Source organism: Kogia breviceps, chromosome 11 (assembly GCF_026419965.1).
Source record: "Kogia breviceps isolate mKogBre1 chromosome 11, mKogBre1 haplotype 1, whole genome shotgun sequence".
Lineage (NCBI taxonomy): Eukaryota > Metazoa > Chordata > Mammalia > Artiodactyla > Physeteridae > Kogia > Kogia breviceps.
Genome location: NC_081320.1, coordinates 36,380,763 through 36,395,293, shown reverse-complemented (window position 1 = coordinate 36,395,293; position 14,531 = coordinate 36,380,763). Strand labels below are relative to the sequence as shown.

At 46.1% G+C, this 14,531-nt stretch overlaps 1 long non-coding RNA gene and 1 pseudogene across 2 annotated transcripts; one reads left to right on the top strand and one right to left on the bottom strand.

Moving 5' to 3' along the window:
* Window positions 1-1,795: 1,795 nt before the first annotated feature.
* On the bottom strand, window positions 1,796-12,846 carry LOC136792071 (uncharacterized). 2 transcript variants are annotated; one of them, XR_010835237.1, is made up of 5 exons: window positions 12,723-12,846; window positions 11,847-11,956; window positions 10,836-10,906; window positions 3,962-4,038; window positions 1,796-2,631 (listed from the first exon to the last, which is right to left on the bottom strand). It is a non-coding gene; the product is annotated as an uncharacterized lncRNA (long non-coding RNA). The 2 variants fall into 2 exon arrangements; XR_010835238.1 differs by having other exon boundaries at window positions 10,836-10,903.
* Window positions 12,847-12,932: 86 nt separating this feature from the next.
* LOC131765451 (serine/threonine-protein kinase MARK2 pseudogene) overlaps window positions 12,933-14,531 on the top strand; it is a 36,074-nt pseudogene continuing 34,475 nt past the window's right edge.

Genomic DNA, 14,531 nt, shown 5'->3' with positions numbered 1-14,531 from the left:
CAGGCAGAGTGCCTCTGCCTCCACCCTGCTCTCCTCCACAGAACTGCCCCTCCTGCTGAAGCCTGCCCCTCAAGCCGACGGTTCCTTATATGACCTCACCGGAATTCCACAGATTCCACGGCAGTTTAACTGTGGAAACACGCTCCCCTCAGAGAAACTTCCCTGCCGGTTCTTCACCAGATACCATTCTCTTTGGTGGCCTGAGAGAGGATGTCTTACCAGATCCTCTATATCTACTCAAACCTGTTCTCTGTTCCCTGGCTGGGCAGTGCACGAGGTACACCCAGACCGGGCATCTGTGCAAGAGGCATGGGGTACACACAACCTCACCGGGCTGCCACATGTTTCTGTGGGTCTTGCCCAGTACGTACACCTGAGTGCTTTCCCAGATGTACGTGATGCCAGTGACCTGAGACACCTTCAGGATCCCACCGTGCTCACTGCTGAGGATGACAGAAAGCTCATCCCTGGACTAGTGTGCAGGAAGCTCCTGATCTTTATAAAGGGAGCCTAACGCCTTGGGCTACAGGATGTTTCCATTCACATCTTTTCCTCATTGGCCCCTTAGCAAAAGACAAGGGCATTTTTTGTTGGCAGATGGTAAATGGAGCAGTTTGAGGAAGAGGGCCACTCTGGAACCGCACCTTCAAACCCAGGCACCTCTGTGCTCTCATGTAGACGACATCTATATACGGGTCCCCTCAGACACATCCCATACGGAGCTGCTGAGTACTAGGGGAGAGGGTGGTGCCCTCTTCGTGGGAAGGCCGGAAGAACCAAGGGGGGTGAGGAAGTGCTAGTGAGACTGGAGGGCTGAGGAGATGGTGTCCCAGGAGGCTGGGTTGATGTGAGCCGAGACTTGGTACCCAGAACCCGGTTCTGAGTCTCCGGATCACTCTGCCTCAGTATTCGGCCTTGTTCTACTCTAGATACAAGTATCCGAGGGCTAGAGTTCAGTGTGGCTGAGACAGGCAGTATAAATGGGGCCCAGGAGCGGAGCCCAACGTGGGAGGGGTTCTTAACCAAGTTAGATTAGAGTATTCTCTTCAAGCCTTGACAGGCATTTGCATGAAAGCCTCAGAAGTGACAGGCTGCAAGAAATGTTTTCTCTGTTGTGGAAGGGAGAGATGGAGAGGATCATGAGCGATGACTCTCGGGCTCTACCGTTTTCCCTGGAAACGGTCAAGAGACTTCCTCATCGGCTGCAGCCGTAGGCTCTAGGAATTGCTCTTGCAGCCAGTGTCCCTTCTCTAGGGACTCCTAGAGGTGATGGGCAAAGGCTGTGTTTGGGTTGTCAAGTAGATTAAAGGTCTTCAGCCAGAAACTGGGAGAGACTTGAGAGAGGGAGATGCTGGCAGGAGACTGTGCACAGCAGAAGTGACTGATCACTTCTGATTTTCTTTGCAGCAGCAGCGGCTCCCGGTTCTCCTCCGACACCTGGTCACTGCCACGTCCTCTACCGAGGGTATGGACAAACGCAAGTGGGCTCCAGTAACTCCGTGGGAGTCTCTGTCAGCAGGGAAGAGACTGATGGGGCTTGAGGAGGGCCTCCCTTAAGAAATAGTCTCTGGGGACTTCCCTGGTGGCTCAGTGGGTCACAATCCGCCTGCCAGCACTACTTACAATAGCCAAGACATGGAAACCACCTAAGTGTCCATCTACCAACGAATAGATAACGAAGATGTGGCACATACATACAAAAGAATATTACTCAGCCATAAAAGAAATGAAACTGACCTATTTGTAGTGAGGTGGGGTGGATATATCTACAGTTTGTCATACAGAGTGAAGTAAGTCAGAAAGAAAAAAACCAATACCATACGCTACCACATATATATGGAATCTATTTTATAAAAAGGTTCTCATGAACCTACAGGCAGGGCAAGAATAAAGACGCAGATAGAAAATGAACTTGAGGACACGGGGAGGGGGAAAGGTAAGCTGGGACGAAATAAGAGAGTAGCATTGACATATATACAATACCAAATGTAAAATAGCTAGCTAGTGGGAAGCAGCTGCATAGCACAGGGAGTTCAGCTCAGTGCCTTGCGACCACCTAGAGGGGTGGGATCAGGAGGGTGGGAGGGAAATGCAAGAGGGAGGGGATATGGGTATACAGGTATGCATATAGCTGATTCACTCTGTTACACAGCAGAAACTAACACACCACTGTAAAGCAATTATACTCCAACAAAGATGTTTAAAAACAAAAAATCAATCCGCCTGCCAATGCTGACGACATGGGTTTGCTTCCTGGTCCGGGAAAATCCCACATGCCGCGGAGCAACTAAGCCTGCGAGCCACCACTACTGAGCCCATGCACCACAACTACTGAAGTCTGCGTGCATAGAGCCCGTGCTCCGCAACATGAGAAGCCACTGAAGTGAGAAGCCCGTGCACCGCAACGAGAAGTAGCCCCTGCTCGCTACAGCTAAAGAAAGCACACGCGTGGCAACGAAGACCCAACGCAACCAAAAATTAATTCATCAAGTAATTAAAACTTATATTTAAAAAAAAGAAATAAAAAAAACTCTGCTGGGAATTCCCCAGTGGTCCAGTGGTTACGACCCTGTGCCTCCAGTTCAGGCGGCCTGGGTTCACTCCGTGGTTGGGGAACTAAGATCCTGCAAGCTGGCATCAAAGACCAAAAAAAAATGAAATAAAATAAAATATAATAACACAAGAAAGAATCTCTGATTCAAGGTCTAAAGGGTGAGAAGGTGTTTATCAGGCCAATATGTGGGCAGAATATTTTTCCCATTGCACTAAGTAGCACCTCCATTTACCCAATTATACATCCTTAATCCATATTCCCCATAACCAATTTATCACTAACTCCTATTCACCTCCAAGCCATGAGTAACCTTCCAATTATGACTCTAACCCGCCTCCTTTACTCCATTCTCCAAGGCCACCACTGTGCACAAAGCCAGTCTCCTAATGAGTCTTCCCAAATCTACTCCCGTCCCCTGCTTTGCATTCTATTACAGTAGCCAGTATGGTGTCTGAAAAAGGCATCTCTGCTAACACCACTTCTCTGTTTATACCCTGCAATGGCTTCCGACCAAGTTTAGGATAAATCCCAAACTGATGATGGATGGCAGGTTGAAAGACAAGAAGGAGGTAGGGTGTTAAGTTAGAAACAGGGATAAAGGGTCTAGGCAAACAGCGAAAAGGGCTGAAAAGAAAATGATCAGCACTTGCACAACAGTCCTGATGCAGTCAGGAAAAATGCAGGAATAGTGAAGGAATACCAATAGCCACTTTTTATTTCTGTAGTGCCTTTGCCATTCCCAAAGTGCTTCATTTATAACTGTGATTCTCAAACCTAGCTGTACATTAGAATCATCTGGAGAGATTTTAAAATACTACCAATGGTCAGGCCTCACCGTAAGCCAATTACATCACAATATACAGTTCACTGGGGCAGGAATTTTGTCTGTGTCGTTCACTGTACATGTGAAAAGTAAATGGCACATACATGGTGCTGAGAAAAGTTCCTGAACGAATAAATGAATGAAGGAATGTACCACTATCACCTAAGATCCAAGGAAGAATTCTTTTCAAACCCTAGGGAGTCACCAGGCAATGACAGTTACGATGGCAGCTGTGGGAAACACAATACCAAGTGACACTAACACTGCCAGGTGCCGACACTGGTTTCCACAATAAGTAAACCTTTCTCATTTCTAAAGTACTATACTGTGAAATACGCATGTAAGTAACAGCTAGATGTTACTCAATGTCTGCTGTGAGCAGGAGGAAAAGACAAGGGTCTTACACAGTATCTACAGCCATGACAAGAAGAAACTAGGGGCCATGGGCAGAGACAGGCTCCGACAGGCTCCAATCCCTGTAACATTCTGAGGTGATCACATTGTAAGGGCTCGAGCACGAGAAAGCAGCCACTGACCAGCTACCCTGTCTCAAATATTTGGAGAAAGTAAATGCAAATACATACCTATGCATTATTCCTTTCCCATCATTCTTTCAGAGTATCCCTTCGGGCTTTGTGCAAAGCCATTCTTTGTTTTGTACCTAAAAAACGAGTGGCACATGTCAATGGATGAAACATGTCAGAGCAGACATCCAAGGAGCTCTGCAGCTCACGAACGAGGAGCTCCGAATCCTGGGAAAGAATCGTAAAAGTAGGGTAGAATCACAATATCTTAAGAGCATCCTTTATATCAGCCACCCTCTATCATATCACCAATCAGTGGGCATCAGCCTATACACGAACTCTGCAGTGACAGACAACACAGCACTCTCTAGACAGATCAAGGCATTGCTCGTTGCTACAGCAGTCTATATCAAATTCAAAATCTGACTCCCTGGCACGCATCAGTCCCAGTCTGCCTTTTGGAATGGGACACCCCAGGGCACACCTCATCTCTTTTCCATCTGGCACATTTCCCAAACACATGAGGACAATGTTGTTCTTCCTAAAGTTCTCTGCTCCCACGTCACCCTCCTAAATCACTCCTTCCTGTGTTTAGGACTTTCAGGAGCCCCCAAGGGTTTCGCACCCCAAGGACATGACAAGCATTGGCATCAACGTGCCTGCTACAGATTCTGGGAAAGGGGCAGGGCCACACAACAGTCTGGCAAATGTGACTGACTACCTGACATGAGAGTACATCGGACAACCTCAGCCTCTCTTCAGTCCTCAGCCTCTATCCAAGGTTTCTCCATAGCACACTATTGACATTTTGGGCCAGCTCATTCTTTTGGGGTGGTGGGGAAAGGCTGTCCTGTGCCTTGTACGATATGTGGTACCATCCTGGCCTCTACCCACTAGATGCCTGCAGCACCGCCCCGACCAGATGTGACCAAGGAAAATGTCTCCAGCCATTGTCAAACGTGCTGGGGGAAGGGTGAGGGCAAAATCACCCTCACTCAAAGGCCACTGCTCTATCCAATGGCTCTGCTCACCCATGAGTACTCAAAACGCTCTCCTCTGCTGCCTTAACAAGTAACTCCAGAAAGTCCATCGTGTATTAAAATGCTATATGAAATTTAATATTATTTATCTCTATAACGGTATCTCCTGACATGAAAGGAATACTCTTTCTCCAGATGTTAAGAACCTCCCAGGTGGTTAATCCGCATTTACCTTATCTCCTACCACAAGCAATGGAAAGGACAGAAATGATCTGACACCAATTTTTGGATTCCGTTCAAGAAGTACCAGTAGTGTAAGGCTTTTTTGCAACCTGAACAACCGAATTCAAATAGAATATTCTGCCTGACCATGGCTTTGTGAGACAAGCCACAAACCTGTAGCAGGACCCTCCTCGTTGCTGTTTATGGAATTGAGGTAGCTGACAGGAAAGCAGGTGGAGGTGCAGGTAAAACATCACCACAAGGCAATGGAACATTATCTTTTGCCATACTTCCCCACATATAGCCATTGCTGGCTTTTGCCAGTTAAACTGTCAGAAGAAAATACCCATTTGGCAAACACATTCATGAAATTTACCCATATCTCCTACTGTTTGCAAGCCAATGGAAGGCATCAGCTGCACTGCAGTGACCAAGGCTACCTAGTATCTATGTTCAAATATAAAGCCGGGAATCTATTCTAAAGATAAAAAGAAATTCTTACGATACTCTAGTACCCATTTGAACCTTTAGTACCGTATTAAGTGCTTGCCATGTAAATATTACGTAACAGCGTATAACCCTAGAGGGCCACTTTCCTGCTTGCAATGGAGTGGAACATTCTAAGTACAGCGAGCATATATCCCCCCCAAATGCAAGTGTCAAGGAAGCAGGGACTTTGCTTTATTCACAACTGTATCCCTAGGACCAGAACAAGTCTTGGCATATAAGAAACGTTCAATGAATTATCTGTTGAATGAATAAATGAATCACAGGTTTTCTGGATAGTATTATCTTAACATACTTTTTAATAGTAAATTTGAAAGGAATTTGCTGTACACACACATGCCACTGACTTGCCGCATGATTTAACTCACAAAGCAAAAAAACATACTTTTGTCAAACTTCATGTCCTCAAAATGTGAGCAGCATCATTACACAGACTCATAGGGTAGGGTTAGTCACCAGATTTGTATACAAAACTCAGTCTCAGTTGCCTTCACTTACAAAGTGATCCACTGCCTCTCCTTTCAGTTCCCGTAACTACTTCACTTCAACTATTATACCAATGGCAATAGCCACCTAACGTCTTTTCTGCCTTTCAATCCATCCAAAACACTTCCACCGGACCATTCTTACTAATGTACTATTTGATTACAACAACCCTGGTTTATTCTCTTCTCCCTATGGCACCCTATTACCTAATCATAAATGCCAATGATCATCTTCATGGTAAAGCACGCACCTGCCAAGGGCTTCTCATTATCATCATTTAATCCTCACAATGCGATAAGGCGCGTTTGGTTTTTATTCCACTACACAGAGGCTGCAGACTGAAGCTCAAAAAGGCCAAGTAACTGGAAATGGAGTTTTGAACTCAGGTTGTCTAACTCCAGAGCTGGAGCACTTAACCCATATCCTAGTGCCTAGCTGGCACGAAGGGCTCTTTAAGATACAGCCCAGCCTACCTCTTCACTTTTCTCTCCTACTCCCTCACCTTCAGGAGGGTATATCGGTTTTATTTCACACTCCCAATCCTATCACTTTGCTCTGGCTGCGTGAACTAAGAAGGAGTCTGAAACCAAGCGCGGGCTTAGCAGGAGGCAATGCTGTGGTATGAAAGCAATGCCTGTGAGAAGCTAAGCACCATGCATCCCTGTCCCCCTCTCATGTCCCGTGCTTTGGTCACATACATTTCATTCTCCCCTTGCTGACACTATTCCCACTTGAAATGTGTGTCCCCATCTGCCATCTTGAATCACCCTTCAGGGGTCATCTCTAACACTCTTATAAAGCCCTTTTCTTAACCCATTACTAGCTTCCCGACCCTCCAGCTCTCTCAACCCTCAGAGTCTACTTTTTCCCTGGCTCATGTTGTGCTGCCTCAACCCCCAAATCAGCTCTCTATATAGTGGGCTGGTGCCCTGTGTATAAATCTCTACCTTCTGACATAGCTAGCAAAATACCTCGAAATTAGCAGATGTTCAGTAAACATCGGACGGGCTTCCCTGGTGGCGCAGCTCTTGATAATTTGCCTGCTGATGCAGGGGCCACGGGTGCGTGAGCTGGTGTGGGAAGATTCCACATGCCGCGGAGCGGCTGGGCCCATAAGCCTGTGCGTCTGGAGCCCGTGCTCCACAATGGGAGAGGCCACAACAGTGAGAGGCCTGCGTACCACAAAAAAAAAAAAAACACAAAAAACTGACAAACAACTTTTACAGTTACTCAAATCTGTCCGACAAAGAATTTGATCAAGTTTATTGTAATGATTGCATCAGTCATCAGATATCCATAACTGTGTCCAGGCCTATAAACTTAAACTCTTGATAGCTCAGCATGACAAAAAGATAGCACAGCAATCACTTTGTCCTCTGAATGATATACTGGGTAAAACATCACCACAAGGCAATGGAACATTATCTTTTGCCATATTTCGCCATGTATGGCCTCAGCTGGCTTTTGCCAGTTAAACTGTGGGAAGAAAATACCCATTTGGCAAAGACATTCACGAAATTTACCCATATCTCCTACTGTTTGCAAGTCAATGGAGGGCATCAGCTACACTGCAGTGACCAAGGCTACCTAGTATCTATGTTCACACATAAACCCAGGAATCTACTCTAATGATAAAAAGAAATTCTTACGATACTCTAGTACCCATTTGAACCTTTAGTACCGTATTAAGTGCTTGCCATGTAAATATTACGTATCAGTGTATAACCCTAGAGCGTCACTTTCCTGCTTCCAATGGAGTGGAACATTCTAAGTACGGCGAGCATATATCCCCCCAAATGAAAGTGTCAAGAAAGCGGGGACTTTGCTTTATTCACAACTGTATCCCTAGGACCAGAACAAGTCTTGGCATATAAGAAACGTTCAATGAATTATCTGTTGAATGAATAAATGAATCACAGGTTTTCTAGGATAGTATTATCTTAACATACTTTTTAATAGTAAATTTGAAAGGAATTTGCTGTACACACACATGCCACTGACTTGCCGCATGATTTAACTCACAAAGCAAAAAAACATACTTTTGTCAAACTTCATGTCCTCAAAATGTGAGCAGCATCATTACACAGACTCATAGGGTAGGGTTAGTCACCAGATTTGTATACAAAACTCAGTCTCAGTTGCCTTCACTTACAAAGTGATCCACTGCCTCTCCTTTCAGTTCCCGTAACTACTTCACTTCAACTATTATACCAATGGCAATAGCCACCTAACGTCTTTTCTGCCTTTCAATCCATCCAAAACACTTCCACCGGACCATTCTTACTAATGTACTATTTGATTACAACAACCCTGGTTTATTCTCTTCTCCCTATGGCACCCTATTACCTAATCATAAATGCCAATGATCATCTTCATGGTAAAGCACGCACCTGCCAAGGGCTTCTCATTATCATCATTTAATCCTCACAATGCGATAAGGCGCGTTTGGTTTTTATTCCACTACACAGAGGCTGCAGACTGAAGCTCAAAAAGGCCAAGTAACTGGAAATGGAGTTTTGAACTCAGGTTGTCTAACTCCAGAGCTGGAGCACTTAACCCATATCCTAGTGCCTAGCTGGCACGAAGGGCTCTTTAAGATACAGCCCAGCCTACCTCTTCACTTTTCTCTCCTACTCCCTCACCTTCAGGAGGGTATATCGGTTTTATTTCACACTCCCAATCCTATCACTTTGCTCTGGCTGCGTGAACTAAGAAGGAGTCTGAAACCAAGCGCGGGCTTAGCAGGAGGCAATGCTGTGGTATGAAAGCAATGCCTGTGAGAAGCTAAGCACCATGCATCCCTGTCCCCCTCTCATGTCCCGTGCTTTGGTCACATACATTTCATTCTCCCCTTGCTGACACTATTCCCACTTGAAATGTGTGTCCCCATCTGCCATCTTGAATCACCCTTCAGGGGTCATCTCTAACACTCTTATAAAGCCCTTTTCTTAACCCATTACTAGCTTCCCGACCCTCCAGCTCTCTCAACCCTCAGAGTCTACTTTTTCCCTGGCTCATGTTGTGCTGCCTCAACCCCCAAATCAGCTCTCTATATAGTGGGCTGGTGCCCTGTGTATAAATCTCTACCTTCTGACATAGCTAGCAAAATACCTCGAAATTAGCAGATGTTCAGTAAACATCGGACGGGCTTCCCTGGTGGCGCAGCTCTTGATAATCTGCCTGCTGATGCAGGAGCCACGGGTGCGTGAGCTGGTGTGGGAAGATCCCACATGCCGCAGAGCGGCTGGGCCCGTGAGCCGTGGCCCGTGAGCCTGTGCGTCCGGAGCCCGTGCTCTGCAACGGGAGAGGCCACAACAGTGAGCGGCCCGCGTACCACAAAAAAAAAAAAAAAAAAGAAAAATTGACTGGAAAGTAAAGAGGTTCCCAAGCATCCACTCCCACACACAGTTCCCCCTATTAGTTACATCTTATATTAGTGTATAGTGTGGTATATGTTACAATGTATGAACCAATATCCATACACTATTATTATTATTATTATTATTATTATTTTTTGCAGTACGTGGACCTCTCACTGTTGTGGCCTCTCCCATTGCAGAGCACAGGCTCCGGACACTCAGGCTCAGCCGCCATGGCTCACGGATCCAGCCGCTCCGCGGCATGTGGAATCTTCCCGGACCAGGGCGTGAACCAGTGTCCCCTGCATCGGCAGGTGGATTCTCAACCACTGCGCCACCAGAGAAGCCCACATACACTATTATTAATTAAAGTCCATAGCTTACATTATGATTCACTCTTTAAATGTATTATGACGTGTCCACCATCACTGTATCGTATTTGTTAGATGTATTAATCATTGTGAAGAACAAATTGAGGTGTCATTGATCTTTTCTACTTCATTAATTTATGGTTTATTATTTCTTTTCATCTACTCACTTTAGAGTTATTGTACTTTTTCTCAGTTGTCAACTGGGAAAAATAAAAGCACCTTATTATTTCATTCAACCCAGGTTTTTCAGCCTTCCATAGACAGTTTCTTGGGCCAGTTCCTCACCCAACGTGCCTCAAATCCCCAAGTCTTCCTTCAGTATCTTAGGTCTAACTTTTTAAATTCAGTTTTGCTTCTCTATCTCCTCTTCTCTATGTTACCAGTCACCTGATAAATCCAGATGAGTATACTGTAAATTCACTGAAGGAGGAACATCTCTACCTTTCTACTGCAAATAAATTATTCCAATTTCTTTCAGTTCACAGTTAAAAACAAAGGTCTCTATCATTTCACTTCCTAAAAAATGATCTTCATCATGACCCTCAGGCTTCAGAAGCCTTCTCTGGTACTTAGGTTAGCCTTCAAGGTCTTTGTAATCTGATACATTTTTTCTACCTGCACCTTTTTCTCTCTCAGTATAGGCAAACGTTCCACTCAAATGAAGCACAATCCACAAATTAGCCTTTATGCATTTTATCCACATTATTCCCCACTGTGAAGCATCTCTTCCACCTGTGAAATTTTCCACAATCACGCCAGGTTATCAAATGATTGGTTGCAAAAACTCATTCTTGCACTTATAAAATATTAATATAAAGTAACATAAAGCAATCTAGACATAACTTTTTCTCAACAATCTATTTTATCTTGCTAAACGAACTGGCAGTTTCTTAGATGCATGAACTATACTTCATACTTTTTCGATCTTTAAGAACACAACGAAGGACTCATCACATTGTAGATTTGCTAATACTTACTGAAATGCAGGTATATATCAAATAGAACATACCTTGCCTGCCAGGCGACTGCAGATGATTCCATTGCTAGATATAAGACAGTCAGCCACAGTAGTTTTTCCTGCTAAAGTAACAATATAAATTTAAATCGATTTCTTTTTTTAAAGGGTATGGTGGGTAGATTGTATCAACAAACTTAACATCTAACCATAGAACTGGTTTAGTAAATATTTCCTATTTACCTATACTAAGTGAAGTGAGATACAACGGGCATGTTAATTAGAACTTTGAACAAAACATCATCTGGAAGGACACAAATTCCAGCACTCCACAGTGCTGTAATCTGTACTGCCAACCCTGCGGATCAACCTCACTTTAAAATCCGTCAAGCAACATTTTTTTTTAAGGACCGAAAAATATTTTTAATTGAGGCATAATTTACACAGAGTAAAATGCACAGTCTTAAGTGATAAGACAAACCACTGTACCAATCAAAATATAAAACATCTCACAGGGCTTCCCCTGTGGCGCAGTGGTTGAGAATTCGCCTGCAGATGCAGGGGACATGGGTTCGTGCCCCAGTCTGGGAAGATCCCACATGCCGCGGAGCGGCTGGGCCCATGAGCCATGGTCCGTGAGCTTGTGCGTCTGTGCGTCCGGAGCCTGTGCTCCGCAACGGGAGAGGCCAGAACATTGAGAGACCCCCGTACCACAAAAAAACAAAAACAAAAAACATCGCACGAGTTAAGCAGAATCATGTAACACAGGTTCTGAGGTTATTATGTCAAGGCTACAGACGTGTTATATTACAAAGCCATTTCAAAATACTTAAAAATACAAATACTTAAAAACTCAACTTTTCGTTTAAACGACAACAAAATATACTACATAGAAGAATAACAATCATTACTTAGCTGTGTTCCTCCCACAGCACACTTTTAAAGGAAATAAGACTTGCAGCTTAGCAAGCATCACTCTCATCTGCCCAGAACATCACTCCACTGACACATGCGGAGACGCAGCACTTAATTAATGAAAATAAGCCATTTGGAACAGATTCTTACCATGGTCAACATGAGCCAAAACACAGGTATTCCTGATGCTAGCCGTGTTTTTCTGGAGTGGAATCATCTTATCCAAACTATTGAGCACCACGGTCACTTATGTCCTGTGACTATTAATTAAACACGTATTACAAATGGCTGAAGATCGGGGCGTTAAAAGATCAAAGTTTCTACTGCTGGGAGCTGACAAGACTTCTCGAGTCCCTTAAAGTAAGAGCCCAACGGCTGCTTCCTGAAGGGACAGACCCACCCAGGCTCAAGTCCAATTTGAGCACTTCAACAAATACTCTACCACGACTGTACTTGCGGAGTTTACTCATCCTCCCGGATCGGCCGTTTGCGATGAATCACAAAGCTCGTGGGGGTTGGGTGCACAGTGACACCTGGAACTCTGCCCCGTACTCTGTACTCGAGCATTATTTCTCCAGGTCAGCGATTACATACTGGAAGGGTCTTATGCAGGAGGGAGAGAAGATGCCGACATCTCTCTCTTCCCCTGCTCGATCTTTTTCCAAGCCTTTCCTATCACTCCCACTTGCTTTCACTGGAGGTGAAACACCCAGCTTCCCGACTAAATTTTGGGGTCACGTGCAGGTGCACTGAACATCTTCCATTCCTTTCCACACTGGGGAAACAAAGGAAAAACAAACCCTCAACTCTACATTCCCTTTATCCTCACTCTCTTTTTCTTTGAGGATCCCGGGTCCGCACTGAGAAACGGACGACCCGGTCTGGACACTACGTTCGGACGGCAGCCGCTCCCAGCCCGGGCTCGCCCCTAGCCCAGTCCCCGCCCTTCCGCCGCGGCGACCCGAGACCGCCACTGCCTGGAGTAGGCGGAAGATGATGCCCGGACGCCTGCGGGCCCGCACTTACCGGCTTCCGCCGACCAGCCAGTCCCCCTTGGACCCCAGCGCCCGGCCACACCACGCACTTCGCAGGCTCCCAGACCTCCGCGTCCACCAAACGCACGCGCGTCAGGTGCGGGGCTGAGGACGCACGACCTTTGACCCGTCCGCGTCTCTGGCGCCGCCGGAAGTAGGCCGTGCGTCCGTTAAACCCGCCCCTCCCCGCCGATTGACTGGGCTGAGGTCAGTGCGGTGGAGTTGCAGGAGCTGCGCGTGCGGAGGAGCTATGGAGCTGACCCCGGGAGCCAGGAGCATGAGGACCTGGAGTCTGTGTCAGATTTGTACCTCCGGGTAAGAAACGGCCGGTGTGGCGACCGCCGGGGCTTGGAAGCGAGCTGGGGTCTCGGGGAACGGAACCCTCAGAGTGGCCGCCCCGCCATGTTGGAGGACGCGGGGCCCAGCGACGTCCCACTTATCCCCGGGTCCGCAGATGCTCGCTGCTCACCCGCCAGCTACCTTGGGTTAAGCAGTTCTGCTTTGTCGGGTCCTATCCAGGGGCGCAAACTGAAATGCTATGGCGCCAGGCGGATAATATACACCTGTGTAGCAGCGGCTGGATGTCAGGCTGCCAAGTGTGGAGACCTGATCCGACGGGGACAGTGTATGCCCACAAAATTTCTTTTTAAATTTATTTATTTTTGTCTGTGTTGGGTCTTCGTTTCTGTGCGAGGGCTTTCTGTAGTTGCGGCAAGCGGGGACCACTCACTATCGCGGCCTCTTTTGTTGCGGAGCATGGGCTCTAGACGCTCAGGCTCAGTAGTTGTGGCTCTCGGGCCTAGTTGCTCCGCGGCATGTGGGATATTCCGAGACCAGGGCTCGAACCCGTGTCCCTTGCATTGGCCAGCAGGTTCTCAACCGCTGCGCCACTAGGGAAGCCCCTATGCCCACAAAATTTAAAAAAAATAAATAAAAGGAAACGGAAGGAGAGTAGAACGGTGTGCAAGTCTATGGGTTTTCGACCCGTGTTACACTTTCTTCTGTTCGTAGCTTTCCATCCCGGCCTGACCATATTCCCTTTCCCAGTCCCATCCAAACTGCTTTCCTTTGGGATCTGACGGACTGAAAATGTAGTAGGTAGTCTCCTGAAACCCAGAATTGGTCAGTGAGTTCTCCCTAACCTGTAAGCAGTCATCTCCTTCCTCAGCTTCCTTGCTGACCCAGAGATTAGACGACTATTTGCTAAATAACTATTATGAATATGTCAATCCTGTCGTACTGTAATCCCCTCCAAAGGAAAAACACTTCACATGGTGATGGAAAGCAGTTTCCCCGTAGTTTCATGGAAAATGTTTTAAATTACTAATTGGATTTAGATTTAAAGATAAGTCGACCTTTGAGGATTTGATTCGTATCTGAAAACCCTGATGTGCAAGAAAATTGTTTAATTTTTTTTCTAATCTTTAAATTAATTTCTATCCAACCTAAGTTCCTTTCCCATCCAGCTGTCGGGAAATTTCAGTCTTCATTATGTTGGAGGCTCCCTTTTCTCCAAGCAGTAAAATGATCCAGGGAGCAGAGGCATTGCCAATGCAAGAGGAGTCTTCTCTGGGCTTTAGACATTGGTAATGCTTCCCCCTGAAATGTCTCTTGCTGAAGTTCGCAGAATCCCTTCAAGAGTGGTGCCCCTGCTGCTTTGAAGTTTACGTATGAGGTACAAGAATCTTGGCAAAGCTGGGAGCCACTGTTGTAGGCTTCCACCTAGCCAACTCTTGATATCCGGCCACCTCCTGGAACACTGATAGAATGGGGCAAAGACCCCTGCTCTTCTAAGAACTCC